Here is a 25,319-nt window from a genome sequence, read left to right as displayed (position 1 = left end):
CGGCGTACTGCAGCACAGGGAAACGCACTACCATGCATTGTGGTGTCCTGTGTCGCAAAAAACTAGTACATGGACCTTTTTTAGTGCATTTAGGTGTGTTAGGCAGGCCATTGAAATGAACGGGTTGCCTTAACACAATGCATGTTACTGCAAGGCATAATGGGGGGAATTTAATAAAGCTGCTTCTGGCGTTAATCCCTTTTATTAATGTATTAAGCCAAATTCATGAAGCATAAGCAACACGGTGACTTGTGCACCATATTAACATTGTTTTAAAATGTACCACTTGTTGCGCAAAGAAATGCAACAAATTCAATATAAAAAGCTAATAGTTTGTATCTTGCAACAGTAAAGCTAATTAAGACCAACTCTCTTTTGCTATACACAGAGAGAAATGGGCTCAGACAAATTTTGCAAAAATGTCTAACATGCATTCTAAATGTGGCGCAGCATGCACCAAAATTCAAGTGCAAGTTCTAGACAGGTACATGAATTTGGAGGATGCTGCACCACTTTTAGAATGCATGAGAGACACGTTCACAAAATCTGTCTGTGCCGATCTTTATGAATTCCAGGGAATTGAGATAACTTGTATGAGCTACTGAACATTGAGTAAAAAATGGAGATCATTATTTTAGATAATACCTTCAGAGTACCAAATGTTGTTTACCATGGGTTCACTCAGTTCGACAAAAAAAAATGTTTTTTTAGAATCTTCATTAAGTTAGGATTGTGGTCATATGATATATACTGTAACACTGCTTAGTAGAGTCATTAAATATGTAGGTGTAATTCTTAAACTTCTGTCATCACTAGAAGTATAAGTTATTTACTACCAAGAAACACTGGGTGGCCAATTCTAGGAGTAATACAAACCAAAGGATAAAAGGCAATAGTGCAAAAACTAGACTCTAAAATCAGCTGGGACAGTACACTATGATAAATCAAGACTCCCTTGGTAAAAATAAATAAATTAGCCATTTGTTAGCTATTTCTGAAAACATGACCGACCCTAGGATGAGAGCATTTTTTAGCTTTAAGAATGTGTGTTGAGGTTACCATGAAAAATGTTTGGATTGGACACATAAGACTTCCTCTGTGTGCCAAGTTAGTGAACTGTACTAATAGGGTAATTTATCATATTGTGAAGATGTGCTACACCTCTCTTGCTTTTGAGCTTCTCTGCTCTATGCTTAGCAGACCAGTTAGAGAAGGTCCAGAAACTGACATGTCTCTTTATTAAGCAATATAAACAACTGCTTTGATATACTCTCATGTCATAACATAAAATCAGTTTCTAGCCAATGAAAAAAGACTGGTAGCAAGAAAATTAATGACTTAAAACAAATATCTGGCATACCAATCTTTTTCAAAATTAGCAAGGGAAAAACTCAATAGTGAAGAAGTGCAGAATTACAGAGCATTCACAAAGTATAACATGCCTTTTAACATGAAACAGTCTGTTTTGTAAATAGAATTTATCCTCGCTTAAGTAGTTTGGTATCTGCATGGTTCATAGCAGTGAGCTTGTGCACACAACTGACTTCCTAGACTGGTTGATGGAAGAGTGAGGAGGGTGAATAGGACACACAGTACATGTCATACTTTACTAAGTCAGAAATCCATCACCAGCACTCCTGTCCATGCGGTGAAGCTCTTTAACAGAACAATCACACAACACAGGTATGAATTTAAACAGGAACAGATGACAAGAAAAGATGGTATCTAGGATAAAAAAAGGAACAAGGTTTGCTAGATGCCTCCTTAACTACTTTGGCTAACCAGAAATCGGCAAAAGTAAAGTGTTGTATATACAGGTATTGAATGTATAAACACCATGCTATATGGCTTATGTATGTAAAATATGACTTGACGAAAATTTCTTGTTCCACATAGCAAGCAATTCACACTCTTAAATGCAGTTGATGTTTGAAAGTTCCAACCACGTGCATTATCCAAGGTGTTAAATATCTTGAATCCAATACATCAGGTTTTATCTAATGTGTTAGAATATTTTCATTTTCTTATGGTATTAATAGGTGTTAATAAGGAACCTTTTTTTATTAAAAACCTTGTGAGGTTGTGTGCATATCAAACACTGCTACAGCTTATCAATGATGCCTGCCAGTGCTGTTTTTATCATCATGCAGTTGTTCCCAAAACACAGTATGGAACCCATCTTGCCAACTATAGCAGCAGAATGGGGGACAATGATCAGCGAGTACAAGGTATGCAGAGAAAAAGTTTTAAGCTGGACCATAGCTGCTTTAAGCAAACCTGACATGGAAAAAATAAAGTGTCCTCCATTGTGGACCTTGTTCTGAAAATGCAAGCTGCCTGGAACAAGAATGACAATCAGGAAAATCATTAAAAATAAATAATCGAATGTCTTAACTACAGTATATACTTATTACAGGTCAGTGACTCAAAGTATTGAAGCATAAAATCATAGCAGCCAGGCAACTTGAATTTTCAGAAGGAGGGGTCAGCAAAGGAAGCCTCCATGTGTTTCTTAGGTAGGTTTCCCTAAAAGACATCTCTGGCCTTTAAAAGAAGAAAACGCCTCATAAAGCTGTTTTTTTACTCATCTTAGTCTGTTCCTGCACCAACTGATCCTTGCAACATACTCATTCTGATCAGCCTGAATATAAAGAAATTGTATTTTGACATAGATGAAAATGTTACTCAGTACAGTATTACTTAAAACCTACAAGTAAATACTGTGTGTTTTTTCAAATAGCATCTTGAGGAACTCAGTCAAGTGATAGCCAGACCATTTTTCCTAATTTTTATGGACAGTTTACTGACTGGAATGGTACCAGTTGATTGGAGAAAAGCCAACGTAGCACCAATATTTAAAAAAGGGCCGAGTTATATCCCTTGGAACTACAGGCCAGTTATCCCGACATCAATAGCTATTGGAGGGGATGATAAGGGACTATATCCAAGATTTTAGTAATGAAAATTGTATCATTAGCAGTAATCAGCATGGATTAATGAAGAATCATTCTTGCCAGACCAATCTATTAACCTTCTATGAGGAAGTGAGCTGCCATCTAGATATAGGAAGGCCTGTGGATGTGGTGTATCTGGATTTTGCAAAGGCATTTGATACAGTTCCCCACAAATGTTTAATGTACAAACTAAAGTCTGTCGGCATGGACCATAGGGTGGATTGATAACTGGCTGCAGGGCGAGTTCCGAGGGTAGTGATAAATGGGGAGTACTTGGAATGATCTGGTGTGGAAAGTGGGTCCCCCAGATGACACAAAGCTAAGCAGGGCAATAACTTCTATGAAGCATGTGGAAACCTTGCAAGAAGATCTAAACAAATTAATGGGGTGGGCAACAACATGACAAATGAGGTTTAATGTTGAAAAATGTAAAATAATGCATCTGGGTGCCAAAAATATGAATGCAATTTACTTGCTAGGGGGAGAACCTCTGGGAAACCTAGGTTGGAAAAGGACCTGGGGGTCCTAGTAGATGACAGGCTAAGCAATGGCATGCAATGCCAAGCTGCTGCAAGCAAAGCCAACAAAATATTAGCATGCATTAAAAAGGGGATGAACTCCAGAGATAAAACGATAATTCTCCCACTATACAAGACTCTGGTCCAGCCACACCTGGAGTATGCCATCCAGTTTTGGGCACCAGTCCTCTGGAAGGATGTACTGGAACTAGAGAGAGTCCAGAGAAGGGCAGCAAAGCTAATTAAGGGACTGGAGAATCTCAGCTATGGGGAAAGACTACAAGCATTGAACTTATTCTCTCTGGAGAGGAGACATGATATCAATGTACAAATACCGTACTAGTGACCCTAGCATAGGGAAAATAGCATTTTTATACCAGCTTACCTGTAAAATACTTTTCTTTTGAAGTACATCATGGGACACAGAGCCATAGTAATTACTATGTGGGTTATAGTTCACCTTCAGGTGCTGGACACTGGCACACCCCAAACAGAAAGTTGCCTCCCTATATAACCTCTCCCACACCGGAAGTATCTTAGTCATGTAGCAAAGCAATACACGTGTATACTAGAAAGAAGGGTAGGACCTCTGTGTCCCGTGATGTACTTCAAAAGAAAAGGATTTTACAGGTAAGCTGTTATAAAAATCCTATTTTCTTTAATCGTACTTCACTGGACACAGAGCCATAGTATTTACTATGTGGGATGTCCCAGAGCAATGCCAACTGAGGGGAGGGAGACACAACAAAAGTAGGGCACCGTGAGATCAGAAGACTTATACTGCTGCCTGCAGTACACTGCGCCTAAAGGCGACATCCTCATGTCTTTTTACATCCACCTGATAGAATCTGGTAAATGTATGGATTGAAGACCAAGTTGCGGCCTTGCAGATTTGAGCCATGGAGGCTTGGTAGTGCACTGCCCACGAAGCACTAACAGCCCTAGAGGAGTGCGCTTTGATTTGAGAGGGTAGAAACTATCTCTTTAAACCATAAGCTTGAACGATTACTTGTCAAATCCATTTAGAAATAGTAGATTTCAATGCTGCTTGTCCTCTTTTAGAACCTTCAGGCAACACAGACAAAACATCAGTTTTCCGAATCTGAGCAGTCGCCTTTAAGTAGACTTTGATTGCTCTCACCACATCAAGAGAATGTAAGGATATTTCTTCCATAGAACAGGGTTCTGGAAAAAAATTAAGGTAGAACAATATCCTGGTTTAGATAAAAACCTCATACTACCATCGGTAAAAAGTTAGGATGAGGACACAATACTACTTTATCCTTGAAAACAATAATAACATGGCTCTTTACAAGAAAGAACAGCCAATTCTGATACCCTTCTTGCAGCAGATATGGTTACCAGAAAAAATTGTTTCCTTGTCAAAAAGGACTAAGGGAATATGTCGTATAGATCCAAAAAAAGGCTGTTTTGTAATGCCGACAAAACTAAATTCAAGTCCCAAGGGTTCAGGGGTGACCTAACCGGAGATTAAGCCATGTTACCCCCTGAATAAAGTTACGAACCAAAGAATGCGAAGCAAGTGGTCGTTGAAATAATACTGATAAGGCCGGGATCTGTCCTTAGAAAGCAATCAAGGCCAGCTTTTTTTTTCTCACCCCATCTGCAGAAAGTCAAGGATTCTACCTTTGACCTATTTCCTGGAGTGCAACCCCTGGTTTCACACCAGGAGACATATGCTTCTCAGACTCCATAATATATAATTATGGAGGCTCGCTCCCTTGCATTAACCAAGGTAGAAACCACTGAAACTGATAGCCCACGCTTCTTCAGAGTGTGGGTCTCAATAGCCAAACCGTTAAATTTAGCGTTTGTAAAGTAGGATGGAATACCGGACCTTGCAAGAGAAGGTCTGGCCGTGGCGGTAGGGTCCATGGGTCCCCTACTGTCATCTTTACGATCTCTGCATACCAAGATTTCCTGGGCCCCGCCGGGGGCCACAAGAATCACCGACTTCCCTTCCTGCTTTACCCTGCGAAGAAGTCGTGGATGCAGGCAGAATAGGAAGGAATGCATAAATCAGTGAGAACTGATTCCACGGGAATAGCAAGGCATCTGTTCCGCATGCTAGCGGATTCTTTGTTTTTGACACAAGTTGTTGATTTCTTTGTTGAACCTGGACGCAAACAGATCTATGTCTGGGATCCCCCATCTTTGACAAGAAGTTATCGGGGTGAAGGAACCATTCTCCCGGGAACAACTGCTGGTGACTCAAGTAGTCCGCCTGCCAATTTTTTATTCCTAGAATGAAGACTGCCGATAGGCAAAGTACATTATTTTCTGCCCAAGATAGGTTATAATTCACCTTTCTCTGGGCCGCACAACTTCTTGTGCCCCCTTGGTGATTAATATAGGCCATTGCTGTGGCATTGTCGGATTGAATCCTGGCAGGACAATTCCATAAACTGAATGTTCAGGCCCTCAGGACCAAGTGCTCTGCCTGAATTTCTAGAATGTTAATGGGCAAGGCCCTTTCTGATCTGGGCCACTTCTCTTGGACAGTTGCCTCTTCCAGGACTGCTCCCCAACTCAAAAAAAAAGGTTGGCATATGTTGTTACCATTTCCCAGGTAACTGAAGGATTTTCCCCTTTGCAGATTTTTGGTTATCAACCATAAACTGAGGCTCCGACGCACCAGCCTACAGCACCTGGTATTTCCAGGCGGTCTCATAGCCAGGCACAAACCAGGCCTGACCCTGCTTAGCCTCCAAGATCCGACGAGATCGGGCGCTTTCAGGGTGATGTGGCTGTAGGCTTTGGAATCAGACACATTGGGAATCTAGAGCTTGAACCCATTGTTCCAAGCCGATAGGATACTGTTTTGCAGCAGTTTCCTACGAAACTGAGCATAAGGAATATAGGGGGGGGGCATGATATCAATGTACAAATACCGTACTAGTGACCCTAGCATAGGGAAAAAACTTTTCAGTGAAAGGGAATTTAAAAAGACACGTGGATATTCACTAACATTAAAACAGAAGCGGTTTAACCTCAAACTGCATAAAGGGATCTTTACTGAGAGAGCGGTAAGGATGTGGAATTCTCTTCCACAAGCAGTGGTATCAGCGGGGAGCATCAATAATTAAAAAAAAAAAACTATAAGATGGGTACATGAGCACAACATACAGGGGTATACAATGTACTATTAACATATAAGCGCACACACACAGGTTGCACTGGATGGACTTGTGTCTTTTTTCAACCTCACCAACTATATAACTCCTTAGCAAGTAAAAAAAAAAAAAAGTATTCCTTATACTGGCATCAAAATGATCTATTGTTTACAGGTGTCAAAAAGCAACTTTTTTTTTTTTTTTTACAAGCTAGTTTTAACAGTAAACAAACATGGAAGGAGAATTATTTACTGTTAAAGTGTTACTAAACCCACACCAGGAAAATCAGTTGGTATATGTAGTAATGCATTCTTGTTATACTCACTGGGGAACCTAAGGGGTTAATCCTCAGCATTGTGTAAAAAGGCTGTTTGATCCTTTCTTCTCTGTCCCTCCCATTATTTTACCATCACCAATCCATCTGCTGATAGTACAGAGCCTTGGAGGCATGCTGCACATGGTCAGTTTGGTGTGTATTGCTAGAGTGTTTTTTTTTTTAGGGAGGGGGTGCAAGTGATCAGCACAGGGCCAATCAGCACTTTCCAAACAGAGGGTCAGGGGTCATGTAGTCTTATAGGACAATCAGAGGTGAGCTAAAGCTCCTCATACAAGCTTTAAACAGTGCTCGGTCAGACACAGAGAAGTCACAAGACTGCTATATACTGCTGATGAGAAAAGGTATTTAACAGTTTAGATTTACTAAAATAATTGCATTTCCATATTCTGTGGGAGACCAGATATAATGAATGCAGGGTCCTGGGTTTAGTAAAACTTTAAATCTTTTCCTTGGAGTTCATTGAGGGAGACAGGATTGTAAAATAGTCTATGGCAAGTGGGTTATGCTGCTGCCTTCTAGAGTTTTACACCATGGCAAAACAAAAAAAAATTGTTAAGCCAGCCCCCCACATAACCCCACCTCAAATCATCATGCCTTACTTTTGTGAGTAAAAAGTACTTTGAGTGGATCTAAACTATTTCAATCAATGTTAATATTTAAAATTTTAATCATTATGCTGCTAGCCTTAAATACATAGGAAGGTATATCATATTTACATGTTTTAAACCTTTTTTACATTTCTTGATTAGCTTCCTGGCTTCTGGTCTAGGCAAAATGAAGTCATACATCCCAGGAGTCTTCATGGTCATTTTTTTCTTTCATCTGGAGGGATATGCTTTCTCAGCTAAGCCCACCCTCCTGCCTGCATACCTGATCTAAGGACAGATGAATTCCAGGTTAGTAAGTGCTACATAAATAACCTCCCCTTATTCAAAATGGCCATGATTAGAAATGCTAGGGGGTGTTTTTCAGTGATTTCTCAACAAAATAAAGAGAGACATGGGTGGATGGGTAAGTTTAAGTTGAAAATTAAAAATAAATGAAATAGCGTTGTCAGTTTGTGGTGCTCTGATAAAGTTAAGCTCTGCTTTAAGCCCATCCTAATCAGTTGCCCCTACAGGGGTAACGTTTCACAAAGGTGAACTCCTGTGAAGCGTATTGTAAGAGTATTTCTAGGGGAAACTACCACATGAGGAAAAAAAGCTAAAATATCATTGGTAACCCTGGAAAAAAGAAGGGGTACCATATTATGCCATAGACTGGTTCCAAAGGGCAATGGGCAAATTTTGGCAATTTTTTAAAAATAAATTCTTCATTGTATTTAGGTCTAATTAAGGTAAAGTAGTTTTCGTCCCTGGCATTGAATTTGTGACCACTGCTTCTCAGAAAAACTTTTTTTGGAATTACATGTTTGGTTAACACTTACTATACTGAAGACAGTGAGAGAGAAAAGATAAAAAAAAAAGAAAGGAAGAAAATAAAATAAAAAAGATTGGGGGTGGTGGAAGGAAGAAAGAAAGCAGACGGAGAAGTATAAATTGGGTAGGTAAAGGGAGAACAGAACACACCCACCGCTTCAATCAGTGTCACTGTGCCACAACCTAGAAGTGCCAGATGAGGCCCAACCTACGGTTGGGAGGCAAATAGTGTTTGGTCCTGGTAAAAGTAGTATGGTGTACAAATCTGCCAGTACTTCGTCTGATCCTTCATAGCCACAGTTAGGTTTTCAATTTCTGGAATGTCCTCAGTTCTGGCCACCCAATGAAACTTAGTAGGGGGTGTAGGTTGTTTCCAAAGTCAAAGTGCTAGAATGCAGGTTTTGGCTGTGGTAAGGAGATGCCTCAGTAAAGAGTATTTGTATTTTTAAACAGAGAGGAGGGAATCATGTAATAGCACTGCTACCAGATTTCCCTCAAGAGACAAGCCCATAACTGTAATGTAATCGTTTCCCTAACATTCTTCCAAGTTTTGCGCAGTCCAAAAGTTGTGCAGCAAGGTGCCTTCTGACTCATGGCAGCACCAGCATTGATTTGAAACCTGTGGAGATATGTGGTTTAGGACCATTGGGGTTCTGTACCATCTGTTGAGGAGCGTGTAACCGTTCTGAGGTTTTGGGAATCGGTACGGCGCCGCACTGTCAGCATCGCACAGATTCGGACGGTGCCATTCCCAGCAATATGTGGCATGCCAAATCGCATCAATGAGAACCTAGGCTTAAAGATACTTAATAGAGTTTCAAAATGCAAGGCACGACAGGGCAAAACCTGAATACCAAAACTGTCAGAATACTACTAAAAAGTGATTTGAAAGTAAGAAAACAGCAGACAGCCTCCTTTGTGGAAAATGGTGGTGTGTTATGTACAGTTTGAGGATTTATGGCTTTTCAATGTACTGCTGGAATGAGAAAAAGGCTGTGTACGCTCATGAAGAACTGCTATAAAATCAAGTGAAGAATGTGAGTGAATCACCTCATCAACAGATTTCCTACTGTGGGCACCAGTGGGACCAGGAATACCGTGGTGAACGATAGAGCTAAAAAGAGTTATTCCTCCTTGAAGGGAGAATAAAGTAAAACCTTAATGGAATCATCAACTTCCCATGTACGGAGCCAATATGAACAAACATTAAGCTTATGTGAAGAGGCAAGCTTTGTAGGTTGTTGGAGATGGCTGAAAGGCAAGGCTTGGGGACTCCCATATAGAGGTTAATCCACTGAGACACCGGTGCAAAGATCTGAGCAATTGCCAGTATGGCAGGAACAATTGTACCAGGCAGCTTACACTGACACCTAGGACAAAATCTAAGTGAAAATCAGTGGATTCCTTAAATGTAATTTACATGTTTGCAGCTAAGCTGGGATAACACCTACTTTATATTGGTTACATGTTCTCACTCACATAGCATGGCTTAAAAAAAATAATTAAAAAATTTCATTTTTCTTAATGCGCTTTTTAGAAACCCCAGCATTGCAAATCCTACTTACTCTCTATATGTTTATGAGTGGGGCTGCGTTTGCCATTTTTAATCCAGTTTCCACTCTGCATACTCGCTCTAAAATTCTGACATTGTTTAGAAATCCTTGCAGTCAGCCAAGAGGCCTTCTGCTAAAAAAACATCTAAAAAGGTAAGAAACTAGATTTACGTTTTTAGGTATGCTGCATGAATGGGAACACAAACATATAATTTTCTCTAATTTCACTGCAAAAGTGTTAATACACTTAAAATGTAGGAACATTATCAACCTGTTTGTTTCTATGTAATTTTGCAGAATGACAAGAATTTCTACAGCGGGTAGGGACCAGTTATCAAATATTCCCTTGGAAAGGGAAAGCACTCCTCCATATTATTAAAGGAATTTCATGACTCTACAGGTAGATTCCAGTCTTCACAATGGATGGTTTTACAAACAGAACGTAATGAGAAGGCCTTTGCAGCTAAAGCTCTAAAAGACTCAATGCCGGTAACAGCAGGCTGATCCCCTCATTTCAGAGTAGAACACATTGTATTAAAGAATCAATAACTTTGATTCTTGTGATATGTCTAAAGTTGAGACATATCAGACTTGTTTAAAAACAAGCTTCTCAGGAAAAGGCTGTGGAGGCTCTGAATCAGATATAGTAATAGGAACCTCAGACATCCTAAGGGGCAGAGGTACAATAGCGGGTTCAGATGTAGTGCATAACAAGGTAGGACCAAAGTGAGGTGATGCCTTGCATACTTACAAACCCAGGCAACTGATGCTGGTGAGGGTAGCAGGTAGCCGTAGGTGATTGAATCACAATAGGCAGACAGTAGAAACAGGCCAGGGACTGGAAGATTCTGAAAGGTCTGGTGATGCAGGGGTCCTAAATGGACAGTTCTTCCTCCAGGCTGAAAAGGGTGGGGGGGGAACGCAGGCTGTGCGTATGCCACACACTACCTAGTGGACTGTGAGAGATTAGTTCCTTTAGCCTTAACCATCAGCATGTCAAAGAGAATATGGGCGGAAAAAAAAAAAAAAGTGTGAATCTGTGAAATAATTTACAATATTATCAGTCTGACGAGGTTCATTTAATAATTGAATTTATAGAGATTGGCATACCAGAAATTATGTGCACACTTTGCATTTGGAAAAAATGCTTGTAAACGGTTACCCGCGAGCAAAGAGCTCAGACATATTCCAGACTAAACTAATATGCCAGAAATGTAGAGGGGTATGCAAACAGAAGTGGGAAAAAAATGATATGGAGGAGTCCTCACTGTCAGAATACAATTGTGCAGCAGGGAGTATTCCTCCATCCACCTCACTTGTGTAGATGGGGGAATCCATTCATTTTTTTTTTTTTACATCTAGTAATCTATGGCCAGTTTAACACAGAACCGAAGGCCTGAAAAATGTCACAATTCAGAGTGCCCTAAGAAGACTTACTAGGATTATCTTCACCACTACCGCAACTTTACTCACAAGGTGGATTTTCCGTGGCTTGGCACACCAGCAGTTGTGCCATGGCTCAAGATCTGGAGAGCACATTGTGGCTAACAGTACAGGCGTGGCCATAAGTTTTGAGAATGACACAAATATAAATTTTCACAAAGGCTGCTGCCTCAGTTTTTATGATGACAATTTGCATATACTCCAGAATGTTATTAAAAGTGATCAGATGAATTGCAATCCCTCTGCCATGAAAATGAACTTAATCACATAAAAAAAATTTCCACTGCATTTGTAAAGAAGGCTTCAGGGTGCTCAAGATAGTCCAGCAAGCGCCAGGACCACCTCCTACAGTTGAGTCCGCTGCGGGATCAGAGCACCACCAGTCCAGACCTTACTCAGGAATGACAGCAGACAGGTGTGAGTGCATCTGCACGCACAGTGGGGGAGAAGACTTTTGGATGATAGCCTGGTGTCATGAAAGGCAGCAAAGTATCCAGTTCTCTTGAGGAAAAATATCAGGGACACACTGATATTCTGCAAAAGGTACAGGGATTGGTTTACTGCAGACTGAGGTAAAGTACCGTATTTATTGGCGTATAACATGCACTTCTTTCCCCTAAAATCAGGGGAAAATCGTGGGTGCATGTTATATGCCGATCCCCGATCTCCCCTGATTGTGAGGAGAGGAGCGAATGGAGCCGAGATACACAAAGCCGAGTGTACTTTGGCTGGACTCGGCTCCTCTCGCAGTCCCGCCCATCTCCACTGATTACGAGAGGAGAGAAGCGAGCGCCGTCGACATACACAAATCTGAGTGTACTTCGGCTGGACTCGGCTCCTCTCGCAGTCCCACCCCTGACTGTGAGCAGAGCCAAGTCTAGCCGAAGTACACTCAGCTTTGTGAATGTTGGCAGCGCTCGCTTCTCTCCTCTTGCAGTCCCGCCCCTGACTGTGAGCAGAGCAGAGTCTAGCCGAAGTACACACAGCTTTGTGTATCTCGATCAGCGCCAATTTTAAAAGACACGAGGCTGCAAAGACACAAGGAAGGCTGCAATGACACAGGAAAGGCTGCAATGACACAGGAAAGGTTGCAATGACACAGGAAAGGTTGCAATGACACAGGAAAGGCTGCAGATTGACACTGATTACGCTACATTGATGGGCATTTAAATGTAAGTGTTTTTCCTTAAACTTCCCTCCTAAAAGTTTTTTTCCTTAAACTTCCCTCCTAAATTTGGGGTGCGTGTTATATGCCGATAAATACGGTAATTTTCTCTGATGAATCCTCTTTCTGATTGTTTTGGGCATCTGGAAAAAACCTTGTCCAGAGAAGAAAAGGTGAGTGTTACCCATCAGTCCTGTGTAATGCCAACAGTAAGGCATCCTGAGACCATTCATGTGTGGGGTTGCTTCTCAGTCAAGAAAGTGGGCTCACTCACAATTTTGCCTAAGAACACAGCCATGAATAAAGAATGCTAGAAAGACATCCTCTGAGAGCAACTTCTTCCAACCATCCAAATATTGACTCTTTGCGTAAACTTAATGTAATTGTCAAAAAAACCTTTGACACTTATGAAATGCTTGTAATTATACTTCAGTATACCATAGTAACATTTGACAAAAACATCTAAAAACACTGAAGCAGCAGACTTTGTGAAAATTGATATTTGTGTCATTCTCAAAACATTGGTCATGGCTGTACACTAAAGTTTTGGAAAGCAATGGCAGCTGTAATATTCAGTCAATACAAGTTTCCTTTTAAGAAGATGGTCTCCAGGCATTCAAACAGACTGTTGAAAGGGACCAATGAGAAAGGACTTATTGGTATTTATTGGGACCATGCCTGCACCAGTCAACTAGCTGGTGACACGCGCAACATATGTCTTGCAAGCCTCACCTGAACTAGTTCTAGGAAGCCTCAGTATTTTCCCGCTTTCTGGGATTCCCAGGAAAACTTTGTGAGTTAGGTGTTTATAGAGTGAAAATAGAATGTTCACAGAAAGACACTGGGATTTTGACATCTTTATTTTGATCACATTGCATCATCTAAACCATGTGAAACCACAATCCAATTTGGAAAGCTAGAATTGATGGATAAAGTGCGATATTGCTTAAGATTTTCATGTCAAGATACTTGGTTGCTCTGTCTATCCATTTAAAATGACTCTTTCTGTAACTGTGCATTGGTGAATGCGATATAACATGCCTCTAATTTTTAACAAAGCTATACACCTGTTGGAGAGCTCTGCAAAAGATAATTGGTAGGATTTGTTCAGGAACATCCTTCAAAAGTTTCTTTTGGCATTTAGTTTTACTGTTCTATTAAGTTAGAAAAAACTCTTTGTATTTTCTTCTACATACTTAACCACTGGAGGCAGCATAATCTTTAAAATGTTCCTGTAACATTATCAAATGAAAAAAAGTCGCTTGTGGGCAAAGAAACTTAGTCAAGAGATATCAGTTATTTGAAAAAAAAAGTATATTTCAAATGGGTTATTTATAAGGAATGTGGAGAAAAAAAAAACTGGATGCAGAACTGCTGCCCAAACTTAAACTTGATGGATCAATATATTCGTAATTTACAATACGATCTAATTTCTCAAGTCATAAAATAAAAGGTAATAATAAATTGAATGGTACTGAATTAGCTTTATTTACTCTATATGTAAAATACAAAATAAACAGGTTGAGCTAACAGCATATAAATTGACAAAATTTGTGAATTATTGTAAAATAGTTTGCATATTTAATGCATCAATAAAGGAAATGATTAAAAACAGTCCATAGGTGTTGTGAAAGTAGACCCCGAAAGCAATCTTCACCAACCACCACTGAAGTGATTAAGATCAGTGCCTCCACCAATAGCTGTAGGGCCTGCTTACCGGCTCCTATTGATCCCTCATTACAAGGGATCAAAAACGCTTGTGGCTATAGCCCAGCCAAGGCCTTTACACCAGTCCAGATGATCTCCCCATCGCATCACCTTTTGGTAGTGCATAGGCTGGGATGGTATCTGCTGTGCAGGGTGGTGTCCTCGCTCCCCACGCCTCTTTCTCTCCAGGTATCGGCCGATAGAATTGCCGCACAGGGGAAGACACGACTGCCGACACCCTCCGATCACATTGACAATTACTTTCACAACACCTATAGACTGTTTTTAATAATTTCCTTTATTGATGTACAGTGGGGACAGAAAGTATTCAGACCCCCTTATATTTTTTACTCTTAGTTATATTGCAGCCATTTGCTAAAATCATTTAGGTTCATTTTTTTCCTCATTAATGTACACACAGCACCCCATATTGACAGAAAAACACAGAATTGTTGACATTTTTGCAGATTTATTAAAAAAGAAAAACTGAAATATCACATGGTCCTAAGTATTCAGACCCTTTGCTCAGTATTTAGTAGAAGCACCCTTTGGATCTAATACAGCCATGAGTCTTTTTGGGAAAGATGCAACAAGTTTTTCACCTCTGGATTTGGGGATCCTCTGCCATTCCTCCTTGCAGATCCTCTCCAGTTCTGTCAGGTTGAATGGTAAACATTGGTGGACAGCCATTTTTAGGTCTCTCCAGAGATGCTCAATTGGGTTTAAGTCAGGGCTCTGGCTGGGCCATTCAAGAACAGTCACAGAGTTGTTGTGAAACCACTCCTTCGTTATTTTAGCTGTGTGCTTAGGGTCATTGTCTTGTTGGAAGGTAAACCTTCGGCCCAGTCTGAGGTCCTGAGCACTCTGGAGAAGGTTTTCGTCCACGATATCCCTGTACTTGGCCGCATTCATCTTTCCCTCGATTGCAACCAGTCGTCCTGTCCCTGCAGCTGCAAAACACCCCCACAGCATGATGCTGCCACCACCATGCTTCACTGTTGGGACTGTATTGGACAGGTGATGAGCAGTGCCTGTTTTTCTCCACACATACCGCTTAGAATTAAGGCCAAAAAGTTCTATCTTGGTCTCATCAGACCAAAGAATCTTATTTCTCACCATCTTGGAGTCCTTCAGGTGTTTTTTAGCAAACTCCATGCGGGCTTTCATGTGTCTTGCACTGAGGAGAGGCTTCCGTCGAGCCACTCTGCCATAAAGCCCCGACTGGTGGAGAGCTGCAGTGATGGTTGGCTTTCTACAACTTTCTCCCATCTCCCGACTGCATCTCTGGAGTTCAGCCACAGTGATCTTTGGGTTCTTCTTTACCTCTCTCACCAAGGCTCTTCTTCCCCCCCCGATAGCTCAGTTTGGCCGGGCGACCAGCTCTAGGAAGGGTTCTGGTCGTCCCAAACGTCTTCCATTTAAGGATTATGGAACCTTAAGTGCAGCAGAATTTTTTTTGTAACCTTGGCCAGATCTGTGCTTTGCCACAATTCTGTCTCTGAGCTCTTCAGGCAGTTCCTTTGACCTCATGATTCTCATTTGCTCTGACATGCACTGTGAGCTGTAAGGTCTTGTATAGACAGGTGTGTGGCTTTCCTAATCAAGTCCTATCAGTATAACCAAACACAGCTGGACTCAAATGAAGGTGTAGAACCATCTCAAGGATGATCAGAAGAAATGGACAGCACCTGAGTTAAATATATGAGTGTCACAGCAAAGGGTCTGAATACTTAGGACCATGTGATATTTCAGTTTTTCTTTTTAATAAATCTGCAAAAATGTCAACAATTCTGTGTTTTTCTGTCAATATGGGGTGCTGTTTGTACATTAATGAGGAAAAAAATGAACTTAAATGATTTTAGCAAATGGCTGAAATATAACAAAGAGTGAAAAATGTAAGGGGGTCTGAATACTTTCCGTCCGCACTGTATTACAAATGCAAACTATTTTACAATAATTAACAAATTTTGTCAATTTATATAGCGCAACCTGTTTATTTTGTATGTGATTCAATGTGTATATGTTCCACGGGAGGTTTGCTGCTTCACTATTAAGGATATTTAATATTTTTTTTTTATTTATAGCGCAGTTTCTTTCTTACATTTTTTACTCAAATAACAAAAACCTCTTATAAGCTTAAACATGTAATTTCAAATGTAAGTTTTAGTATTTTTAAAGCTACACACTTTAATCACACCTTGTGATCTGCCACAATGGTTCTTGTACAGAAACCTCCTGTTATAGAATAAAGTGCGCTATCCCTGTCTCCCAATTGTGCTCCTGTGTTGTCAGCCTGGTTATCTCTTGCCTTGACTATTGCAACTCCCCCATCACTGGCCTACCTTTACATAGGGTATTCCCCCTTCAGTCCTTCATGAATGCTGCTCCCAGATTCAGCCACCTTACCAAGCATTGACTGCTTCCCCTACACCTCTCTGTCAATCCTACAGCTGGCTTCTGCTAACCCAATTAATTAAAATTCAAAATACTAAATCTACAAAGCCATCCACAACTCTGCCCAAGCTACATCACTAAGCTGATCTCAAAACACCAAACTGCTCTCTTTGCTTCTCAGAAGACTTCTTGTCTATATCCCTTATCAGTTCCTCACAAGCTCACCTCGAGTACGTCTTTAGAGCATCTCCTATCCCTTTGAACACTTTACCCCAATCTGTGTGACTATCCTCTACTCTTTTAGCCATTAGGAGTTCCCTGAAAACCCTTTTCTTCAGGGAGGCCTATCTTGCCTTTAACTAATGAACGGTACTTTGACATTCTCCATCATCAGCTCATCCCTAACAGTTATTACCTTTTGTATCACTTGACCCTCCCTTTTAGATTGTAAGCTCTCGCAAGCATATGACATCTGAAGCACAGCAAACTTCTGCAGCGAGAATGGTCTGTAGGAATTCCATCTCAATTTGTGTTTTGTTTAAAGTAATGCTGCATCACATTCTCATGATTTTCTTTGCATTTACCTCAAATAATCAGGCTTAATTCAGCAAGGCAGTGCAAACATGAATGAGCATGTGAAAACTGTAATAACACACACCAACCAATCACTTTCAGTATTTATTGGTTTAAAAAGTACCCTTTCCTGCCAAAAATCTCTCTGATACTCCAGGAATTTTGAAAAAATAATTGCTCCTACAATAACTCAACCCTAAATAACATGACATAAATCTATACACGTTAGAATCAGATGAAGCCATCTAGGTTTTTAGTTTACAGGATCAGTTAGCAAAAGAAGAACTAGTCACGGGCTATGTTATTGCACAGTCCAACATGTAGTTATATGAATAGTAATGACAAAATGTCAGAGAGCTCCCCACGCTCTCTGCTCACAGGTTCTTGCTGACAGCATTAGGAACCAATGGCTCCGGCTGCTCCCAGCCAAGCCTGTGAGAGAGAATGCCCTTTTATCCTTACAACCACTGTAATGAATTCTATGCATTAAGGTAAAAAACCTTCCACTAGCTGATCCTCCCCCCAAAAAAACAGAGTCCGGTATCGATCCAGCACTGTGCCCATCTGGAGCTCTTCTTTCCCTTCCCCCTGCTCTCACAGGCTTCATTGAAAGCAACAGGAGCCATTGGCTCCTGCTGCGGTTAGTAAAATCCTGTGATCAGGCTGAGCAGCGCTTTGGCTGGCTATGAATGCATACAGCCTGGCTTGAGAGCGTGCCCACACGTGTGCCCCCAAAGCACACAGCTTGCTATGGGGGCACACTTAGAAGAAAAGGAGCAGAGAGCGCCAGCAAGAGAGCCCAGAAGTGAAAAAGAGCAATATTATTTATAGTAAAAAAATGAAAGTGCCTTTAATGTCCCTTTAAATATCTCGACATGTAGGTTTGTACAAGTTTTTTCCCCAAATCACTTATATTCAGCTCCCACAGCTCTCAGAGTCTCCTGTGAGGCCAGGAACAGAAAGCAGCCACCAGCCGGGAACAGCAGTGGATCAAGAGAGAGGACTCGAATAAATGTTTGAGGATTGGGGGGATACAGGTATTGGTAGGTATTGTTTTTTTTTATCCTAATGCAGAAAATGCATAAGATAAAAAAAAAAAACTTTTGAGTTTAGAACTACTTTGAAACCTAAAATGTGCCACTTTTAATGACAGTTTAGAAAATTCTCACCTGCCAATCATGACAAACGCCGACTTACAACTCTATAGCTGCACTCAGACTGATTAAGCTAAATCATTTAATTGAACATTGTGTTTATTGTAGTAGACCTAATACTTGGAAAAACATTTTTTTTCCAAGCCCTTAAACTATTTAAGTAGAACTTTCATAAACACAGACTTGCATGCCTTGAGCTTTAATTTACTACATGAATCAAAGCTGATGTTTCTTTAGGCAGTTTAACTACTTTGTAAGGAATACACCAAAAGAAAAATGTTATTTTGACCCATTTGGAATAATTCAGCAATTTATTAAAGAAAAATAAACCTGACTAAGGATGTAATGAAATGTGTAATTCTATATAAAAAAAAAAAAATCCCCTGAAAAAACAATATCTTTACATAAACATCCATAGAAAGAGCCAGATTAAATATTGCCATAATATGCAGTAGACTCTGTTCTTATGTCTGTAGTATGAGTAGCCAGGTGCTGGGCTACAGCAACATGGAGGGGGAGACATTGGGGTCAATTCACTGAAAGTCAAATAACGCTGAAAAAAATGCAAAAAAAAAAAAAAACGCATAAGTAAACAATTGTGCAAATGTTCAATTCACTAAGAATTGTGAGATAAAGAATGACTGTGAGAAAAAAAGAAAAAGGAAATCTCTGCGCAAAGGACTGAGTACTGAATAAAGAGTTGGAGGGGGTTAATAGAACTGCTGCCTCTACTAATTACTACCACTGCGTGGAGCAATGTCATATGATAGGAAAACAAAGTAGATATGGCGCTGTTCTACTGCTAACACATAATGATGTAAAAATACTTAAGCTGCTTCTTTTTGGAAAAAACCTGAAGACTGAAAAGATATTACACTATATAAATTGTAAGTGTATGACACAAAATAAACTAAACCACAATTCCTTGTGCAGTGTGATCTTGCATTAAAACAAAAATCAAACAAAATGTGTATTCCTTGGTATAGAAAACCAGTATATATGATAACCAAAACAAAATTAAAACACTATAAAAACTGTTGTGCGTGCTGAAACACTCTGAAGTGGAATTTGTGCTTAATATACTTATATCTGATACCCGTTAAGATAGAGGTAAAATTAATACACCAAAACACTAAATAAATTGTTGTGCATACTGAAACAATATAGGTGCAATAATTAATATACTTTTTTAAAAGTGCTATTCCTGTTGTTAAACCTACACCAAGCAGATTTTCTATGTCTGCATTTCCGTATTGTCCATTTCAAATAAACTAATAAAAATCATCAAAAAAGACAAAAATACTAAAGTGAATTATAAATTGTAAAGTGCTCTTGTGCCCGTGAAGAAAATCCTCTTTCTAGTCTGATGGACTTTTCAGTGAGCGAACACACCGTGCATATCTTAGTTCGTGTTCCTATTGTGGCTGCACTCACCAGATTCTCCCCCCCCTCCTGGGGTTAAAGGTATCCACAGTATATGCCACTGTGTAGCAATGCAGGAAGAAGACCGTCCTTAGTGCTGGCTCACACACACTGTCACTGCGCACCCCTCCACCATCCTCCCTTCTCCACCATAGCCGGAAGTCCCGGCAGCTTCGGCCGCAGCAGCTCCCAGCCTCCGATGTGTCGTCTTGGTGAGGCAAATCTCCGGCTGCTATTGGCTGGCTGCGTACCTACTCTGCTCTCTACTATACTAAAGTTTCTATACTAAAGAATGACTGTGGTAAAGTTTCGATAATGCGGTAATTACTGTATATTTTTATTTGGTAATACATTGCATTGAGGTGGTTGCTAAGGAGCAGGCCAGGAAGCCATCCGCCACATGCTTAACAAGAGTCATCCTGGGGGTTCCCCGCTGACAATGTAAAGAAAACATGCCGACAATAAAAATTATAAAAAAAACAACAGCTTGGGGTCCCCCCAATGCATACCAGGCCCTTTGAGTCTGGTATGAAATTTAGGGGGAACCCCATGCCCAATAAAAAAAAACGGCGTGGGGCCCCCCAAAATCCATACCAGACCCTTATCCGAGCATAAAGCCAGGTAGGTCAGGAAAGGGAGGGGACGATTGAGCGCCCCCCCTCCTGAACCATACCAGTGCTCTGGGGCACCATCAACCCATGTTGATGGGGACAAGGGCCTCTTCCCCACAACCCTGAGCGGTGGTTGTGGGGGTCTGCCGGTGAGGGACTTATCAGAATCTGGAAGGTGGGCCACCCAGTGATGTCACCAGCTGACTCCTCCCCTTAGCTATTTAAGAACAATATGGGGACAAGGTGCTTTGGGTTGGGGGGGTGCCCCAAAGCACCCCCCCATGTTAAGGGCATGTGGCCTGGTAATGTTCAGGAGGGGGGGCTCAATCGTCCCCTCCCTTTCCTGACCTGCCGAGCTGCATGCTCAGATAAGGGTCTGGTAAGGATTTTGGGGGGAACCCCCACGGTTAAAAAAAATTATGGGAAAAAAACAGCGTGGGGGTCCACCCCCATGCATACCAGGCCCTTCGGGTATGGTATGGATTTTAAGGGAAATTGTTTTTTTCCCCATAATTTTTAATTGCCGTCATGTTTTCTTTACATTCAGCTGTCAGCGGGGTCATCCGTTGTTAAGAAAACGGTGGCCAGCTTTCTGGCCCACTCTTTAGCAACCAGCTATTGGGGGGACCCCCACGCTGTTTCTGACAAATACCACATGTCATGTGCTACTGTCAGCAAAACCCTGGTGAAAAATATAGCATTTTTTTAAACTCTCTGTTCAGTTTGTGAATTGGACTACAAGTGATTGTAAAGTCTTGTTTTTATTTTTTAATAAAAATAACAAACATGTTATACTTACCTCCTCTGTGCAGTGGGCTTGCACAAAGCCGCTCAGATCCACCTCTTCTCGGCTCCCTCTTCGCTGCTTCTCCCCCACAGCAAGTAGCTTTGCTATGAGGGCACTGAGCCGAGTCACAGCTTCCTGTGTCCATTCAGACACGGAGCTGCAGCTCAGCCCTTCCCCCTCTCCCTCCTGATTGGCTGACTGACTTTGATTGACAGCAGCGGGAGCCAATGGCGCCGCTGCTGTGTCTCATCCAATCAGGGAGAGAGTCTCGGACGGCCGAGTCACTTGTGGACAGCACTGGTTGGAGATGGGGCTTAGGTAAGTATTAGGGGGTGCTGGGGCGGCTGCTGCACACAGAAGGTTTTTTATCTTAATGCAATCGTAAAAAAAAACCTTCTGACTTTACAACTCCTTTAAGAGCTTACTGCTTGTTTTTTTGGCAATATTTACCGGCACTTTTTTCATTTTTCAGTAAATACTGCACAATCATTATTTTTTTGTTGTAAATTATACTTTTACTGCACGTGATAATTTATGCAAATTAGTCACGTTATGTGTTATCACATGCAGTAAACGTTAGTTTACTTTAAAGTGATACTTTAGTTTGACTTTAGAGTGATACTAAACACACATTGTTTAATTTACATTGTCCCTTCTATTTCTGTATCTGGATGATGGCACATTTTAATAAAAAAAAAAAAAAAATCTAAGTGCTTTTTCCTCATCGATATACAGCTGTCACATGACCAAGATCTTTCCCATCCTGTCTGCAGGGAAACAGTGGCAGAAGGAGCTTCTAGTCCTCCGCCTTCTGGTCACATGTTCAAATTAAAAAATAAACAGCCTTTGGAATACAGAGTAAACAGAAATAATGAATATCAATAAACTGTATTAAATTGTCATCCGAATATGTCTTTGAAATCAAATCTTTATTTTTTATTTTTGGCAATAACATGGTGTGGGCGGATTTCTGCCTGTCACATGCTGTGTCACACCCATCCAGCCTTTGTCTTAGAATTAGAGGGAGGTGAAGCCTCCATCTATCAACATGTAATATCCTGCCTCCATTGTTTAGCTAGTAGTGGGCATTGAAGGGGAAGGAGGGAGTGGGCTGTCATTTACCACTGTGTATACACCCACACGGGCTGCTCAGATGTGATATGGAAGACCTGATCAGCATAAAATCTCAATGAAAACTGAGCATGTGCAAAGCTGCCAACACTGCTCTGCAAAATCCCTAGCTGAATTGGGGACTTGGACAGATAGGGGAGATGAAGAACAGCAGGATTAACCAGTTTTTTTGCAGAATACATAAAAAGAGTATGAACAGCATGGAGTACAGGATTTATAGTTTTTTATGATGTGGGCTTAATTCTCCTCTCCCTCTACTGAGATACTAATGTTATGCTGCACCATTCCCTTAAGGTCAAGCAAGGAGCGAGCTAAAGGCAAACAAGCCGATAGACTTCTAAGGATTATATGACAGCAGCCATATAATGGGGCCAATGGACTCCTTACACAACAGCTCCCAATAGGCACTGTGCACCTTTGTCTGAATATTTACCTGCGCACCCAACCCATACCACATTTATTCTAAACCTAGACTGCATCTATATCAACCCTATATAGCATTATACAGAATCTTTACTGCATCTTAATCACTTCTACCAGCTCCAAGACTATACCCTACCATATACTGTATCTATTCTGCATGTAGTTTAACTGGGATTGTCATTAAATGTACCAACGCTCCTAAAGGGCCCCAATGATAGCCAGTATAAATATATCTAAAAGGACTGCCCCTCTCGTAATAATTTTTTTGCAAATCCCCTTTGTTCTCCTGCCATCTTCCACCCTACCATCCTCCTTTTCTTTTGAACAATGCATACCCAGTCAGACTAGGACTAGTATCACCACCATAAATGTGCTCTGGCAGTATAGTTCCAGCACTCGGTAGATAAAACTTTACTCCTGCTCACTGCTGTATTTGAGGTGGCCTTGCTACTGTTTATGCGTATATGGATGTCAAATGTCATGTTCTGCCTAGTCCTTACTGTCAATCACCTCATATGCTAAATTGTATTACCTTTGTTAATCCATTTTATGCTTGCCTAGTTACAAACCATAATGGTCACAATATATTAATTTGCCTTTACTACCTGGGTTGTTGCCTGTTTTCTTTTATACAGCACTAATACTGGGTACTAAATATTACGTTCAGTGATTTCCTATATTTCCTATAATATAAACACTCACCCTGGTGTTCGAGGGGCTGAGGTTTTTGGGAAAGGTTTAACCTCCTCGCATCCGTGCTTTAGCTGAATGACGGCTACAGCGCAGACCTACATTGCGGGACACCGTCATATGATCTCCTCCCATGCATGAGCTGCCTGCCAATTACAGGGAGCTATGATCAGTGACAGTGTCACTAGGCAGAACGGGGAGATGCTTGCTTACATTGTTCTTCAGCTCCGTGAGACGATCGCGAGTCCGCGGGACCCGCGATCCTAATCACGGAGCTCGCGGCAAGGTGGTGCGCATGCGACCACATGACAGCAAATTCAAAGGGACGTACCTGTACGCCCATTTGCCCAGCCGTGCCATTCTGCCGACGTAAATGTACATGCAGCGGTCGGCAAGTGGTTAAGGGACACAAGATTATGAGACAAGTTGGATGTCCAAAAGCAGTCCAACTAAGGGGAGGGCAACAAAACATTTACAAGCCCAGATAAAAAAATAACTGGATTGAGGGCTGCTTGCAGATCAACATGCTGCCTGAAGAATCTTATGTTAGAAGCTGGCATCAAATGAAGAGGCCTGAACGTCGATCTGGTAAAACTTAGAGATCATTTGAATAGAAGACCAGGGGGCAGCCTTGCAAATCTGGGAAACAATTACCGGATGCTGAAAAGCCCAAGGGACATTCACATATAGAAGAGTGAGCTTTAACAGGAAAGGATGGAACTTGATTCTTAAGACTATAAGCTTGCCTATAAAGCTGCCAGATCAGAGACCTGGCATGCAGAGGTGATGGCGACAAGGAAAAAACCCTTGTGAGTAAGGGTGGAAAGGTGAATATTAGTCATAGGTTCAATAAGCAGCTTCTAAGTGCAGAGAGAACCAAATTCAAATCGTACAGATTTAGAGTTGGTTGTACAGGGGGAAAAAATGTGAGAGATGCCATGTACAAAACGCTTAACCAAAGAATGATAAACTAGCAATCTTTGGAACAAGATCATAAGTGCTGAGATTTAAATCTTGATGGCACTCAAAGCCAAATGCTTATCCATGCCGATTATAAAAAAAGTTAGGATTCATCTCATGGAGTATTCCCTAGAGTGAAAAGTTCTGTCCTCAGAACTGAGGAAAGTTTCAGAGGAGGAAAGTTGTTACTCAGGTTATACTGATTCCACAGAGGCACCAGAGCATCCACTACCAAACGATCTGCGCACCTGGAGTCAAACTTGTCCAGTCTGCTGGCCAGGTGGTTCACATCCTAAGTCCCCCACTTGTGACACAGGGCCAGAAACACCTCAGAGTGTAATGCCCCGTACACACGGTCGGACTTTGTTCGGACATTCCGACAACAAAATCCTAGGATTTTTTCCGACGGATGTTGGCTCTAACTTGTCTTGCATATACACGGTCACACAAAGTTGTCGGAAAATCCGATCGTTCTAAACGCGGTGACGTAAAACACGTACGTCGGGACTATAAACGGGGCAGTGGCCAATAGCTTTCATCTCTTTATTTATTCTGAGCATGCGTGGCACTTTGTCCGTCGGATTTGTGTACACACGATCGGAATTTCCGACAACGGATTTTGTTGTCGGAAAATTTTATATCCTGCTCTCAAACTTTGTGTGTCGGAAAATCCGATGGAAAATGTGTGATGGAGCCTACACACGGTCGGAATTTCCGACAACAAGGTCCTATCACACATTTTCATTCGGAAAATCCGACCGTGTGTACGGGGCATAAGGTTCATACCCTCAGGTCTAGTCACTGCAGGTTAAGACTTGTCTGCTTGCCAACTATCCATACCTGAAATGTGAACAGCAGACAAGGCAGGCCAATGAACCTTTCCTGCTGCAACAAAACTTCTGTTTCCTCCCTGATGGTTGTAGTACATCACTCCTATGGTGTTGT

At 41.2% G+C, this 25,319-nt stretch overlaps 1 protein-coding gene and 1 pseudogene across 1 annotated transcript in view; both read right to left on the bottom strand.

The window, feature by feature from the left end:
* The window catches only part of MCPH1 (microcephalin 1), a 536,838-nt gene that overhangs the window by 43,472 nt on the left and 468,047 nt on the right, over nucleotides 1–25,319 (bottom strand). The window lies entirely within an intron of this gene.
* LOC141141719 (5S ribosomal RNA) lies at nucleotides 6,130–6,248 on the bottom strand (annotated as a pseudogene).

This window comes from Aquarana catesbeiana, linkage group LG04, assembly GCF_042186555.1.
Source record: "Aquarana catesbeiana isolate 2022-GZ linkage group LG04, ASM4218655v1, whole genome shotgun sequence".
In the NCBI taxonomy this organism is placed as follows: Eukaryota; Metazoa; Chordata; class Amphibia; order Anura; family Ranidae; genus Aquarana; species Aquarana catesbeiana.
The sequence above is the reverse complement of the archived record's forward strand: the minus strand, read 5'-3'. Positions and strand labels throughout refer to the sequence as shown.